Source organism: Leucopleurus acutus, assembly GCF_964270905.1.
Source record: "Leucopleurus acutus genome assembly, chromosome: X".
Lineage (NCBI taxonomy): Eukaryota > Metazoa > Chordata > Mammalia > Artiodactyla > Delphinidae > Leucopleurus > Leucopleurus acutus.
In genome coordinates, this window is record NC_139148.1 from 104,261,726 (window position 1) to 104,276,723 (window position 14,998).

Sequence of the window (14,998 nt, forward strand, 5' to 3'; positions counted from 1 at the left end):
TCCTCTATGGTGTTCCTTTTTGTTGTTCTTGATCCTTCTCTTTGATGCTTTTTTTTTTCCAGATGTCTGGCTATCATTAGTTGTCCAATCAGATCTACAAATAAAAGGATTATATTGATTAGTACAAGTAAGTTTTCCCCCTTTGTTATCAGTAAACTACTTTGAAACGGATGGCTGATTTGATTCTTTTAAGTGTATATGGAGTATTGATGGGCAGATCTTCCTATAGCACATGGGTTCAAGGGTCAGGCAGATGGATTCACAATGGCTACCCACAATTTCCAAAGTAAATTGAGATTTACTGGGAGTGTGGTTTAAACGATTTAATGATTATTATTCCTGAGTAGAAATAGTTTTCCTTTATTCTCCCTTCCTTTAACAATTGTGTTACTACAGTCTCTAAGCTGTTTTGCTGATAGGGTCTAACACCCAATATTAGGAATGATCCCTATGTTGACTGAGTACTTTTTAAAAGATAGGATTTGGGGGCTTTATTCTAGGGCTCTCAAAGTAAGGTCCCTAAACCAGTATCATGAGCATCATCTGAAATCTTAGCAGAAATACAAATTCTTAGGCCCCATCCCAGACATATTGAATAAGAAATTTGGGGGGATAAATCCCAGAAACTTGTGTTTTAACAAGTTCTTCAAGCGATTCTGATACATGCTCAAGTTTGAGAATAGCTGTCCAAGAAGCAAAAGCTGCTGTTGCCAGTTGCTCTTCTTATATCTGAGAGGCGGGGGTGGAATCCCCTTGATTCAGGTGTTTTGAATGTAATTTATTAAATGAAGTAGACTGATGATTGCTCCTGGGCCCAATCTCTGCCTATGGTTTTATTTTCTCCTGTTTACATTTTCATTTGTGGCTCTTTTTAGAAAAACTACACTTCCTTTTACTGTCCTGGGATGAGGTTTCATCTTCTCTGCTTATCCATCAATCCAGTACCATTTGACTTTTACATTCCAAGAATTCCTTAAAGATTGTCAGTTTATGTCTTGATAAAGTTTTATTCTTTTAAAAAGTCCTTTCAGTTATTTCAGTCAGACTGTGACCAGCTAGGGGAGGGGGTAAGATATTTTTTGCTTCTGATAAAATGTCTTTTAAGTCAAATCCTTTCCAACTAAGGGTCCATTAGGAAATAAAACTGGCTTTCTGGCTCCTTTTGATTTATATTACAGAATTGTGTAAATTCATAGCCTTAGGTAATTATTAAGCATTAGAACTATAGAACAAATAATGGCAACATTAAGTTTGAATTTTAGAAATCATCTAGTCCTGTACACCCACTTTACATAGGAGGAATCCAAGAGTTAAAAAGGGAGAGTAGCTTGCCCTAGTTCAGATAGCAAGTTATTTCAGAGCTGAGGCTAAAACCTTGTATGGAGTGGTGATTCTCTCTTTCTAGAGGGAATGCAGAAAAAAATAGAAACAGGGCATCTTTCTGGCCTGGACAGATTTAACCCAAGGGTAACTTCATTTTTGAACTGTATTTTTTGCAATAGAGTATCTTCTACATTTACACCGATCCAACTTTTAGAAAATTGGGCTGTTAGAAGTCACAGAGGGAATTAGCAACTGTTGTAAGAAAAACCAAAAGGATTGTTGCCAGACTTCATAAATCTTGGCGTATTTGAGAAAACATCCCAGTATGTTACATATGCTTATTCATGTGTGTAAACCTTTGGCTATGGTGCTTTGTCAATATAAATACATTTTGTGTTATCATTTGGTCTGAGTGCTGGATTGCATGTTTATTAATTGTTGATAACCTCAGTACCTTCCCCTAGCTCTCTTTGCTTCTTTTCTCCTACTCTTTTGTTCTCATTTCCTCTCTGCACCAAGCAACAAACGAAGTGGGGAAAATGGTCAGGGCTATCAAGAAGTTCACTCTAATTCTTCTCTTCAAAAATGGGCAGAAGACCTAAATAGACATTTCTCCAAAGATATACAGACTGCCAACAAACACATGAAAGAATGCTCAACATCATTAATCATTAGAGAAATGCAAATCAAAACTACGATGAGATATCATGTCACACCAGTCAGAATGGCCATCATCAAAAAATCTAGAAACAATAAATGCTGGAGGAGGGTGTGGAGAAAAGGGAACACTCTTGCACTGCTGGTGGGAATGTGAATTGGTACAGCCACTATGGAGAACAGTATGGAGGTTCCTTAAAAAACTACAAATAGAACTACAATATGACCCAGCAATTCCACTAGTGGGCATATACCCTGAGAAAACCATAATTCAAAAAGAGTCATGTACCAAAATGTTCATTGTAGCTCTATTTACAATAGCCTGGAGATGGAAACAACCTAAGTGCCCATCTTCGGATGAATGGATAAAGAAGATGTGGCACATATATACAATGGAATATTACTCAGCCATAAAAAGAAACGATAAAAAGAGCTATTTGTAATGAGGTGGATAGACCTAGAGTCTGTCATACAGAGTGAAGTAAGTCAGAAAGAGAAAGACAAATACCGTATGCTAACACATATATATGGAATTTAAGGAAAAAAAATGTCATGAAGAACCTAGGGGTAAGACAGGAATAAAGCCACAGACCTACTAGCGAACAGACTTGAGGATATGGGGACGGGGAAGGGTGAGCTGTGACAAAGCGAGAGAGAGTCATGGACATATATACACTACCAAACGTAAGGTAGATAGCTAGTGGGAAGCAGCCGCATAGCACAGGGAGATCAGCTCGTGATTTGTTACCACGTAGAGGGGTGGGATAGGGAGGGTGGGAGGGAGGGAGACGCAAGAGGGAAGAGATATGGGAACATATGTATATGTATAACTGATTCACTTTGTTATAAAGCAGAAACTAACACACCATTGTAAAGCAATTATACCCCCAATAAAGATGTTAAAAAAAAGAGGAATCAGAGATCTTTCATTCAGGTTTTGCCTCTGCCATTTAGTACCTGTGTGACCTTAGGCAATTCATCTCTCTGAGGCAGAATTTTCTTATCTGTGAAGAAGCGCAGAATAAGTCACTGCGAAATACATCTTTTTGGCATAAAAATTATCTTGAGCTGGTTATTTTTAAGAAACAGCAGACATTGGAAAAGCTCTGAAAACTGAATAGAAATTACCGTTTTATAAGGGAGATCTCCGTTTGTAAAGGTGTCTCCCTTTCTGTACCAGAAAAAGGAAAATGATTAAATTTCTAGAAACACTTATCAATGGAGAAGGCATTGACTGAAATCTGCATAACAACCATACCCTGGTTTACTGTGCTTTGCCTGATAACCTCCTACAACTTCATCTCAACCCGCAGTCTTTTTTTGCCTTTAGATGAGTATGGCATATAAAGTGGTGGCTTGGGCTATTTCGGAGAGCTACTCAGTTTTCCTGGGTATCTCACATATATATGGAAGGTATACATGTTATTAAATTTCTGTTTGTTTTTCTTGTGTTAATCTGTCTTTTATCACGGGGCTGGGGTGCAGTTCCAGCCAAGACCCTAGAAGGGTAGAGTGTCAACTACAGTTGGCACTCACCATTGGCACTTGTCATCTACCTCTACAAGGATTAAATCATGTGCTGCTACAGCTGTTGATTTTTAACACACCCGTGGAAGGAGATCAGGAATGAGGCACTCTGTGCTCTGGGAAAAACTGTCAGAACAGGTCTTCAGATAGTTAGATATTTTCAGGAGCCGATCTTATGAGCCCAATTCTTGTATCTCCTCATATATAGAAAAACAGTAAAGTCCTTCATGGTGATGTCTGCTCCTCGTGACTAGCAGAAACCTTCTGCAAAAACTATGTGCTCGATTGCATGTACTCCCCCTTCACCAAAATCACATATATACTGACCTTCCCCCTCTACCTCTTTGGAGCAGTTTCTCAGAGCTATCTGAAATGCTGTCTCCAGGGCCACAGTCCTCATTTTGCCCCCAATAAAACTTAACTCTCAACTCTCATGTTGTGCATTTTTTTAAAGTCAACAAGAGGGAAAATTATTTTTCCTCCCCTACACCTACTTTGTGCCCTGGGAGGCCGGTCTTAATGGACTGCATTAATGGCCTCCCTTTCCCTCTGCCTTTTGATTTGGGTTTAGTGAAGCGGTGGTGCCAACAGGAAGTTGGAGAGTAGGAGAAAAGAGAGATTGAGATGTCTATTCCAGACTCCCTTCCTGAGATGGTTTGGATTTAACTTTGTTCCTCTACTGAATACCTCAGTTCCTATCTGGTAGCTCTCCCTTGAAGTTCTCTACAGATTCTGGTTACTCCTTCCTCCACTGCACCCTTTGATAAGGGTGGTGGTAAAGGCGTCTTGTCTCTGTTGCTAACCTTGAAATGCTTCAGCTTCCCTTGTTGATTTCCCTTAAATTTTTTTTACAGCATAATAAATAGTCCCTTTATTAAATTATCCTTTTGAGTGTGCCATCTTTTTCCTGAGGGGGGACCCTGATTAATTCAGTATGAGAAAAATGTACCTCATTACGGGAATGCGTTTGCATCTTTGGAAAATATTTCCTAGAAGAAATATGGGTATGTTGTTTCCTCAGGCACATTTGTTATGTGAATAAGGCTGTGACATTGGTATTTATCTATTGACTCTTAAATTTAACTCTGGGCTTTTCTTGCCTTTCACTGTCTGTGGGCTCCTAAGAATGGTAAAGTCTGCTTGGGTGCTATATATACCCAAGATTCACTACTATAGGGCTTAGGGAAATTAGTGGCCAGCCAACTCAGTGATTTGCTCAGTTTGGGGCTAAGGAAGCCATGGCTAAAGTTTTATTTTTGTGAAGGGACAGTTAGGTAACTTGTCTTCAAAAGCTTCAGATGGTACTTGCAACCTTGGTCACAAATGATTATTTTCCAGAGTCAGGGAAAGATGGCTGGCTCCGATCAAGCTACAAAAAATACTTCAGTCTACTGATCTTGGGTCAGTTATGACCTCTTTGTCTAGGAAGAGCAGTGATATTTTCTACAAAGTTAACAAAGAGGCAACTTAAATAATATACCAGACAGACTCTACATGAGGTCTTCCCAAATAATATTTATATCCTCTTTTGGGAAGTGCAGCTTGTTTTTGCCTTTCCTTTCTGACTTGGCTGTCAGGAAATGCATTGCTGTATTGAAAACTCAATAATAGTAATGATCTCATCTTTAGTTTCTGGTACAGCTATAACTCCCTTTCTTTTTAATGGTATCTAGTTTCTGTCTGATCTTTATTGAACTATTTTGTGGTTATTTGTATTTTACTCACGGTACTTTACATTCATTAGGAAATAGGAAGTATAAGTACTTGGGGGGAGCTTTAATGAGGTGTCCCCAAGAATATGGAAAAATGAAGGGGACACATTGCCCTTTGAAATCAACACGTAGGTCAGGGTAGATCTATACTGTCACCCAAGAGAAGATGTCTAAGACCAGAACTACTGTAATATTGTCTAAATATGTCTAAATAAAGATAAATAAATATGTCTAAATAAAGACCTATATCAATAAGAGGATGTGATCAATTCCATAAGCATAGAAAAAGGAGACTCAAGAAGCTACATGGTAGCTGTGTCCACCCAAGCATGCTCAGTGCAAGAGAGAGCCTGAGCCAATTTACATCTAGTACTTTGACTTATTATTGACAGCATCCCAATGAGATGGATTCATCAAGCTACCCTGATGATTTTAAGCATTTGATTAACTTTATCCTCTTTGTTACAATTTCAAGCTCATCAGATAACTTTCTGAGTATGATGTGGCTTTCCATGAACCATAACTACAAGGAGAAAAATACACTATTCATATAAATTATGAATAATCTGGTGCCTGTGACAGTTAATTCTCAATGTAAATTTAAAAAAATAACCTTTTATTGTGATTTGGCCATCCATGTGGTGTGATTACTGGGAGAGAATTCTCTCATCATCCTGCCTTGATTATTCCAGTCCATGTGAGAATTATATTTTACTTTGTCAATAAATGAATTGGCATTTTGGTGTCTGTCTTAGTCTAAGGAGCATATTTAGTGTGCATGCATTGTTGAGAGGTGGATGTGCTCTCAGTGAGCTGACAGTATCTGACTTCAGAGGTTGCAAGGCAGAGGGCCAAACTCAGGACTATGGTTAATTTACCAAAGTAATGAGCACCTTCCCGGGGGGCCTCTTAGGAGCCAGCCTGTAGGCATTGTTCGTAATGGCATGCTATGTAACTGAAAATGAGTATGCTTTTATTTTTTAAAATGATAGGGCTTCTAACAGTCTCTTAGCCAAGCTTTGTCTGCCTAAGGTACGTGTTTATGCTTCATCACAAGCCTATGGTAAAATGTGATCACATTAACTTTTTTCCAATGGAAAAAGTTTCCATAATTTTTGTATGAAATATTTGATCCACACAAAAGGATACATGTAACATATATGAAAGTTATTGGTCATAATAATAAAACAACTCTAAACCACCACTTTATCACAGAACTAGCAAATGACAAATACTGTTGAAATTCTTGTGTGTTCTTCCCTGATATCATATCACTGCTGTGTCTCAGAGGTAACTACTGTCCTGAAGTTAGTATTTTAGTATTCCTTTGAATTTCTTTAGAGCTTTCCCATATATGTAGATATTCTTAAACAATTTATTGCTTATTTTTGCTAAATTTTGAGCTTCATAAAAATTGTATCATGCTGTATATATTTTTCTGGGGCATGATTTTTTACTTTATATTCAAGGGTTGTTCTATGTTGTTGCATGTATCTATAGTTGATTCATTTTCACTGATGTATAATATTGCATCATATAACTATATAACAATTTGTCTATTGTGCCAACGAACATTTAGCATGTTGCTGTATTGGAATCCTGTATATGAATATTGTTGGAAGTGTGAGAAGTTCTCCAGGATAAATACCTAGGAATAGAATTGCTATACAGTAGGATATGCATGTCTTCTACTTTTCCAAATAATGCAAAACCTTTTTAAATTCCAAAATCACTGAACATATTTATATTTCAAGCAATGTATGAGAATTTTGGTGTACCAAATTCTTAGGCAATGCTTGGTATTACAAAACTCTTATTTTTTTCTTTAGTGAGTGTATTGTATTAACTCTTTGTGATTTTGCTTTTCTTTGGTTACTGATGAGTTTACGCACTTTTTCATATGGTTATTGGCCATTCAGGTTTCATCTTCTGTGATATGCTTGTTTGTGTCTTTTGCCCATTTTTATATTGGATATTGCTTTAAAATTTATTTTTAGGAGTTATTAATATAATCTCCGTACTAATACTTTTGTTATATGTGTTACAGATATCTTTCTCCAGGTTGTGGCTTGTTTTACTTTCTTCATAGTGACTTTTGATCATTAGAATTTCTTGAGTTAGTGTGCTCATATTTATCAGTCTTCCTTTATGATTTAAGCTTTTTGAGTCTTGTTTAAGAAATCGTTCCCTGACACACTAACATTTAATGATCAGATTACCATAGCTTGAACTCCTATTGGCTTGCTATCTTGACCTTAGCACCCATTCTCCTCTCCACATATCTGGGAGTTCCTGAAAGTATCCAGTGAATGTTTTCACAAATCTGTCTGCCCTCTACCACATCACAACTGCTGTGATATTTTCCTTGTGTTCCACCTTCCCCTCCAGCCAATAGCCACTTCCCCTGAAGCATTTTAGGATGCCTTACTGTAGCTTGTATTGGGGTTATCCTTCAGATGATTGTCAGCATCTGTGCCTAACGTGCCATCTTCCAGAGGTACCTCTCCTTGGGCTGTCAGAGGAATGTAGGGCTCCTTGTGTAAGTAGGGAGAATGTCTGTCTCTCTAGCTATATATGAAATTTTGTCCCCTAGGCAACCAAAGCTACATTGCTGCACACAAAGTCTCATAACATCATCTCTTAACAAAACAAAACAAAACAAAACAAAAACTAAACAAAAAACAAAGTCCATGTTTATTTCTTTAGTCACAAGTAACTGTTCAGGTGTAATACTGTTTCAGTTCATACATAGTCTAGCAACATTTTTCTACTCACCCTTAGGTTGCATAAAGCTTCAGAAATAGTCCTTGCTCAACCATGAACAATTTATACTGCAAAACCAGAACACTTAATGTACATTCAGTTCATTTTCTTTTCACAGCCTTTATTCCATTATGAGATGAAGAAACGATTAGATCTACATACTCTTCTTGGCGTGGTTTTGTTCTCCCAATTTCCTGGGAGCAAATATTTGGACAAAAAGACCTACTTAGAATTTCTATGAACAAAAAATAATTTTCAGAGACAATCCAATATAAATTTGTATTAAAAATATTCTTAACTCCAGCTAAAGATATACCCAATTTATTCAGTGGTAGAGTTGAAATTTCCATCTGTAGACTTTGCATGGACCTTAATAGTGACTACACAATTTTCCCCAAGAATAAAATGAAGGCTTCATCTCTAGAGAGAGAGAACTCCTTGCAGTCCTTGAAATGACTGAAACTTCTGTCCACCTCTTTTATTCATCAGAGATTTCAAAAAAGATCTTAAAGCCTAAGTTTCATGCCATACACTTCATTTCCATTATTAATAGGCATCATAAAGTGTAAAACAACCACCCCAGAGACAAAATTGACTGTGTGGAATAAGCAGTGTAGGACAGGAGATGATCTGAATTGGAATAGATGGCCCCCAGCCCTTTTGGTTAAGTGTTTGTGGGAAATTAAAGATGGCTTCAAATTCTTTGGCATTTTTCCCACCAAGTGTTGATACCTATCTCCCCTATACTTGAATCTGGGCTGGCTAGTCCCTCTTCTGGCTAATGAAATATGTAGAAATGATGCTAAGTCAGTTCTGGGCCTCGCCAGTGAGAGTACTGGCAGCTTCCCCTTTGGTTTTCTGGAGCACTGAGATATCATGTAAAAGGTCTCAATATCCTGCTGAGAGGACATGTGGAGAAGCCTTGAGACTCCATAGAAAGAGAAAGGTGTCCCATTGAGTTGGGTCTTCCAGCCGTCCTCGACAGGGCACCAGGAATATGAGTGAAGCCACCAGTTGAATACCACTAAGTGATCCCAGTTGGTCATGTGGAACAGAAGAACCACCCAGTCAAGCTCTGCTGGAATTCATAACCTGTAAAATCATGAGATATAACTAAATGGTTATTGTTTTAAGTCACTAGGTTTTGGGGGTAGTTTGTTACAAAGCAAAGAACATGGTTGATACCAGTTAGAAAGAGCTAGTGACTGAAATCAGAATCATTTGCATTCTTTGTAGTTCCGTATATCTAGGCATGAGAATTAAGTGTATATTGTTCTCAGTACGGATATTTGGTATAGTCATTCTTAACACATTCCTTTGTTCATTTTCATAAAGTTCTGAGTTAAACAACCCCTCTAACCATTGTTTAATGTAATCTGAATAAAGCTGGCCAGTCTCAATAAAGTGTTACATCCAAAAGAAAACACAAATCCCCACCCTAAGGAAAACTTCAGAAGTATTGTTTTTAGTAATGTTTTTTGATAAGGTACCAGAAAGGGATGAAAATTATAGTCCAGAGTGAAACCTCTTAGAATCATCATTTCCCATCTCTTTTCTGGTAACTCACACTGTATGGCAGTTGCCCTCCATCTCTTGTCTAGTCTCCCTGAAATTCCCCAAGATCTGGCTGTCTGTGCTGGCTCTTCCATACCTTGTTCTCTCTCTATGCCTTCCCAGATCTAGTTTTACCTCTATGAGTGAGTGACTGCCCCTTCCAAAATCAAATCTGTCCTTCGACTTCTCCAGTTTAATGTCTTCGCCAAATCAGAAGTTCAGGAGGCAAGTTGTTAAACATAGCTGCATCCTTTGAGGTGGGGGTGAGGTAGGGTATGACTGTGAATACTCAAACGTTTGTATTTTTGTTCTATAACATAAAAACAAAATTTCATTTGGGTAGATATCATGTGTGTTTTTTGTTTAGTGTTTATTGTGGTAAAATATATATAACATAAAATTTACCATTGTAACTATTTTTAAGTGTACAATTTGATGGCATTAGTTATATCCACAGTGTTGTGCACCCATCACCACTGTCTCATTTCCAAAGATTTTCATCACCCCAAACAGAAACTCTATACCCATCAAGCAATAACTTCTCATACTACCCTTTACCCAACCCCTGGTAACCTCTAATCTACTTTCTGTTTCTATGAATTTCCTATTTCGGTATTTCATATAGGTGGACTCATACAATATTTGTCATTTTGTGTCTGGCTTATTTCACTTAGCATCATGTTTTCAAGGTTCAACCATATTGTAGCATGTATCAGAACTTCATTTCCTTTAATGACTAATATTCCATTGTATGTAAGTACAGTTGATTTTGATTATTCATGGATTCTGTATTTGAGAATTCACCTACTCACTAAGATTTATTTGTAATCCCTAAGTTAATACTAATGGCATTTTTGTAGTCATTTACAGAGCAAATTTTTTGTAGAGTGACAAAAAGTTTGAATCTCCTGATGTACATGTTCCCAGTTAAGGTTGAATGAGGTGATGCTCTGCCTTCTTGTTTTAGCTTTCATAAATAAGTGTCTTCTTTGAAGTGTAGTTAGTGCCGTGGTTTTAGTTTGTTTTTTTTTCCTTTTGGGGTGATTTTTCTGCTTAAAATTGACACTGAATATAGTGTTGAAATGCTATCTAGTGTTTCTAAGCACAGGAAAGCTCTAATGTGCCTTATGGAGAAAATATATTATTAGATTAGCTTTGTTCAGGTAAGAGTTATAGTGCTGTTGGCTGTGAATTCAATGTTAATAAATTAACAATATATATTAAATAAAAAACACACATAAGGCAAGGTTGTGTATTGATTGGATGATGAAAATATTGTGATCAGAGGCTTGAGCAACCTGAACCTGAAGTTCCCCTAGGAACAGTGGTTTAGGATTTGCTAATTTGGTGTTCACAGCAACCTTATAATAACCATGAATAAAAAGACTAGACTATACCACATTTTGCTTACCCATTCATCTTTTGATGGACACGTGGATTTTTTCTACCTTTTGACTATTGTGAGTAATGCTGCTATGAACATTGGTGTGTAAGTATCTGTTTAAATCTCTAATTTTGTTTCTTTTGGGTGTGTGTGTGTGTGTGTGTATGTATATATATATATATATATATATAGGAGTGGAATTGCTGGGTCATATGAAAATTATGTGTTTAACTTTCTGAGGAACCACTAAACTGTTTTCCACAGTGGGTGTACAATTTTACATTCTTCTTCTTCTTCGTTTTTTCTTTTGGCTGCACCCCACGGCTTGCGGGATCTTAATTCCCTGACCCATGCCCTCTGCAGTGAAAGTGTGGAGTCCTATCCGCTGGACCGCCAGGGAATTCCCCAATTTTACATTCTCACCAGCAATGTATGAGGGCTCCAATTTCTTGATACTTTCACCAACACTTGTTATTTTCCCTATTTTAAAAATCACAGCCATCTCAGTAAATGTGATCTCCAATGAGATGGTTTTATTTGCATTTCCCTAATGACTAATGATACTAAGCATCTTTTCATATGCTTATTGGGCATGTGTATATGTTCTTTGAAGACATGCCTATTAATGTCCTTTCCCCATTAAAAAAATTTTTTTTGTTTCAAGGGTTTTTTATATATTCTGGACACTAAACCCTTGTCAGCTATATGATTTGCAAATATATTCTCCCATTCTGTGGATTGTTTTTTTACTCCCTTGATAGTGTCCTTTGCACAAAAGTTTTAATTTTAATGAAGTCTATATTTTCTTTTGTTGCCTGTCCTTTTGGTGTCATATTTGAGAAACCATTGTAAAATCCAAGGTCATACAGACTTACTTGTATGTTTTCTTCTAAGAGTTCTATGGTTTTAGCTCTTAAGTTTAGATCTTTGATTCATTTGTGTTAAGTTTTGTATATGATGTAAGGTAAAGGCCCAACTTCATTCTTTTGCATGTGGTTATCTAGTTTTCCCAGCAGTATTTGTTGAAAAGACTGTTCTTTCCTCATTACATGGTAACAGCATCCTTGTTGAAAGTCAGTTGACCATAGATGTGAAGGTTTAGTTCCAGGCTGTCAATTCAATTCCATTGGTCCATACGCCTTTACTTATGCTAGTATCACACTGTTTTGATTACTGTAGGTTTATAGTAAGTTTTGAAATCAGGAAGTATGAGTCCTGTATATTGTTCTTCTTTTTCAAGATTGTTCTGGCTATTCAGGGTCCCTTGAAATTCCATATGATTTTTAGGATGGGTTTTTTCATTTCTGTAAAAAAGTCATTGGGATGTTCATAGAGATTGCATTGAAATTGTGATCACTTTGGGTAGAATTGTCATGTTAACAATATTAAGTTTTCCAATCCATGAACACAGGATACCTTTCCACTGATTTATGCTTTCTTTAATTTCTTCAGCAATGTTTTGTAGTTTTCAGTGTAAAAGTCTTTTCCTCCTTGGTTAAATTTATTTGTAAGTATTTTATCCTTTTTGATGCTATTATAACTGGAATTGTTTCCTTAATTTTCTTTTTGGATGTTTCATTGGTAGTGTATAGAAATGCAAATGATTTTTGCATTTTTTTTTGTATTCAGCAACATTGAGTTTGTTTATTAGCTGTAACATTGGAATATTTAAGGTTTTCTACACATAAGATCATGCCATCTGTGAACAGTGATAATTTGACTTCTTCCTCTCTCATTTGGATGACTTCTATTTCTCTTTATTTCCTAGTTGCTCTGGTTAGAACTTATAGTACTTTATTGAGTAGAACTGGCAAAAGTGGGCATCCTTGTCTTGTTCCTGATCTTATTGGGAAAGCTTTTAGTCTTTCACCATTGAGTATGATGTAAGCTGTGGGTTTTTCGTTTATGGCTTTTATCATGTTGAGGAAGTTCCCTTCTCTTCCTAGTTTGCTGAATCTTTATATAATGTGAAGGTATAGGATTTTGTCAAATTCTTCTTCTGCATCAAGATGATCATGTGTTTTTTCCTCTTAATTCTATTAATGAGATGTACTGTATTGATTATTTTTTGTGTGTTGAACAACTCTTGTATTCCTAGGATAAATCCCACCTGGTCATGGTGTATAATCCTTTTTATATGCTGCTGGATTCAGTTTACTATAGTTTATTGAGGATTTTGTATCTATATTCATAAAAGATACTGTTCTGTGGTTTTTTGTAGCATACTTGTCTGGCTTCAGTGTTAGATAAATGTTGGCCTTGTTACTGAACCAGATTCATTTGTCTGATGCACAGCGAGCAGACGCTGAGACGCTGAGGTTTGTAGCAGAGAAAAGGTTTACTCACAAGGAAACCAAGCAAGAATGTGGGAGAAGAAATCTCAAATCTGCCTCTACCAAGGCAAGGGGCTCTGGATATTTATGGGATGAAGCTGAGGCATGGGGAGCATGGGGAAAGGTGACTGAACATAAGAAAAAGGTGAGGTAATCATCATTCTTCACAGGCACAGCAAACACAGCTAAGCTATAATCTTCCTCATGGGATGAAAATGGCGGTGTTAGCGTGTTCTGAGGGTAGAGTTTTTGGCCCTCTGACATCAAACGGTCACTGATCAGACACTTGTGCATGCCCAGTTGGAGGGTCAGTGGTCCCAACCAGTCTTATCATGCTCAAGCCCTAACTGGACACAGCTGACCCCAAGATCCTGAAAAACAACTTGGGCAAACAACTTATTGTTTAGACCAAATGACACTTGGAGGACAAGTAAGTCTTTGTATTTAAAAGAAAAAAAAAGCTCAGTCAGTGAAGGCAGGTTACAGCTCATTATTTATTAAGTAAGTTATAGTTCAATGAATCTAACTGATGACTACCCTCAGTTTAAGCCTCATAGAGTGAGTTAGGATGTATTCCTATCATTTCAAATATTAGGGGGAGTTTGAGAAGGATTGGTGTAATTTTTCTTTAAATGTTTGGTAGAATTTACCAATGAATCCAACTTGTCCTGGGCTTTTCTTTTGGGGGAGATTTTTGATTACTGATTTAATTTTCTTAATTATAATAGGCCTATTCAGATTTTCTGTTTATTCTTGAGTCAGTTTTGGTAGCTTGTATGTCTCTAGAAATTTTTCCATTCATTTAGGTTATCAAATTGATTGACATATAATTGCTCATAGTAATGTCTTGTATTTTTTGTTTTTGTAAGGTTGGTAGAAATGTCCCCAATTGCATTTCTGATTTTAGTTATTTGCATCTTCTTTTTTTATTCTTGGTAAGTTTATCTAAATGTTTGTTGATTTTTATTTTCCCCCGGATAATCAATTTTTGGTTTTGTTGATTCTCTCTAATTGTTTTTCTGTTTTCTTTATCTTGTATCCCTGCTCTAAATTTTCTTATTTCCTTCCCACTCCAAATTTTGTATTTAGTTTGCCCTTCTTTTTTATTGTTTAAGGTATAAAATTAGATTATTGGCTTGAGATCTTTCCCCTTTTTTAAAATGTAGGCACTTATAGCTATAAATGTCCATCTGAGTATGACTTTTACTGCCATCCCATAAGTTTTGGTATGATGTATTTTCTTTTTCATCCATCTGAAAATATTTTCTAATTTCCCATGTGACTTCTTATTTGACCCATTGGTTAAGAGTATATTGTTTAATTTCTACGTTTTTTTAATTTTTCAGTTTCCCTTTTGTTGAGTTCTAGCTTTATTCTATTATCAGAAAAGATATGTTGTACAATTTCAATATTTTAAAGTTTATTGAAAATGGTTTTGTGGCCTAACATGTTGTCTGTAGTGGAAGATATTCCATGTGTATGTGTAAAGAATGTGTATCTTGTCTTTGCATATGTCAGTTAGGTCTAGTTGTTTATTTGTTCTCAAATTCCCTATTTTTTTTTTTTTTTGCTCTTCTAATTGTTCCATCTGTTATTGAAAGCAGGACATTGAAGTCTCCAACTACATTGTAGAACTGCCTATTTCTCCCTTCCGTTCTGTCAGTGTTTGCTTCATGTTTCTAGGGCTCTGTTTTTAGGTACAGATATGTTTATAATTGTTACATCTGCTGGGTGGATAGATCCTT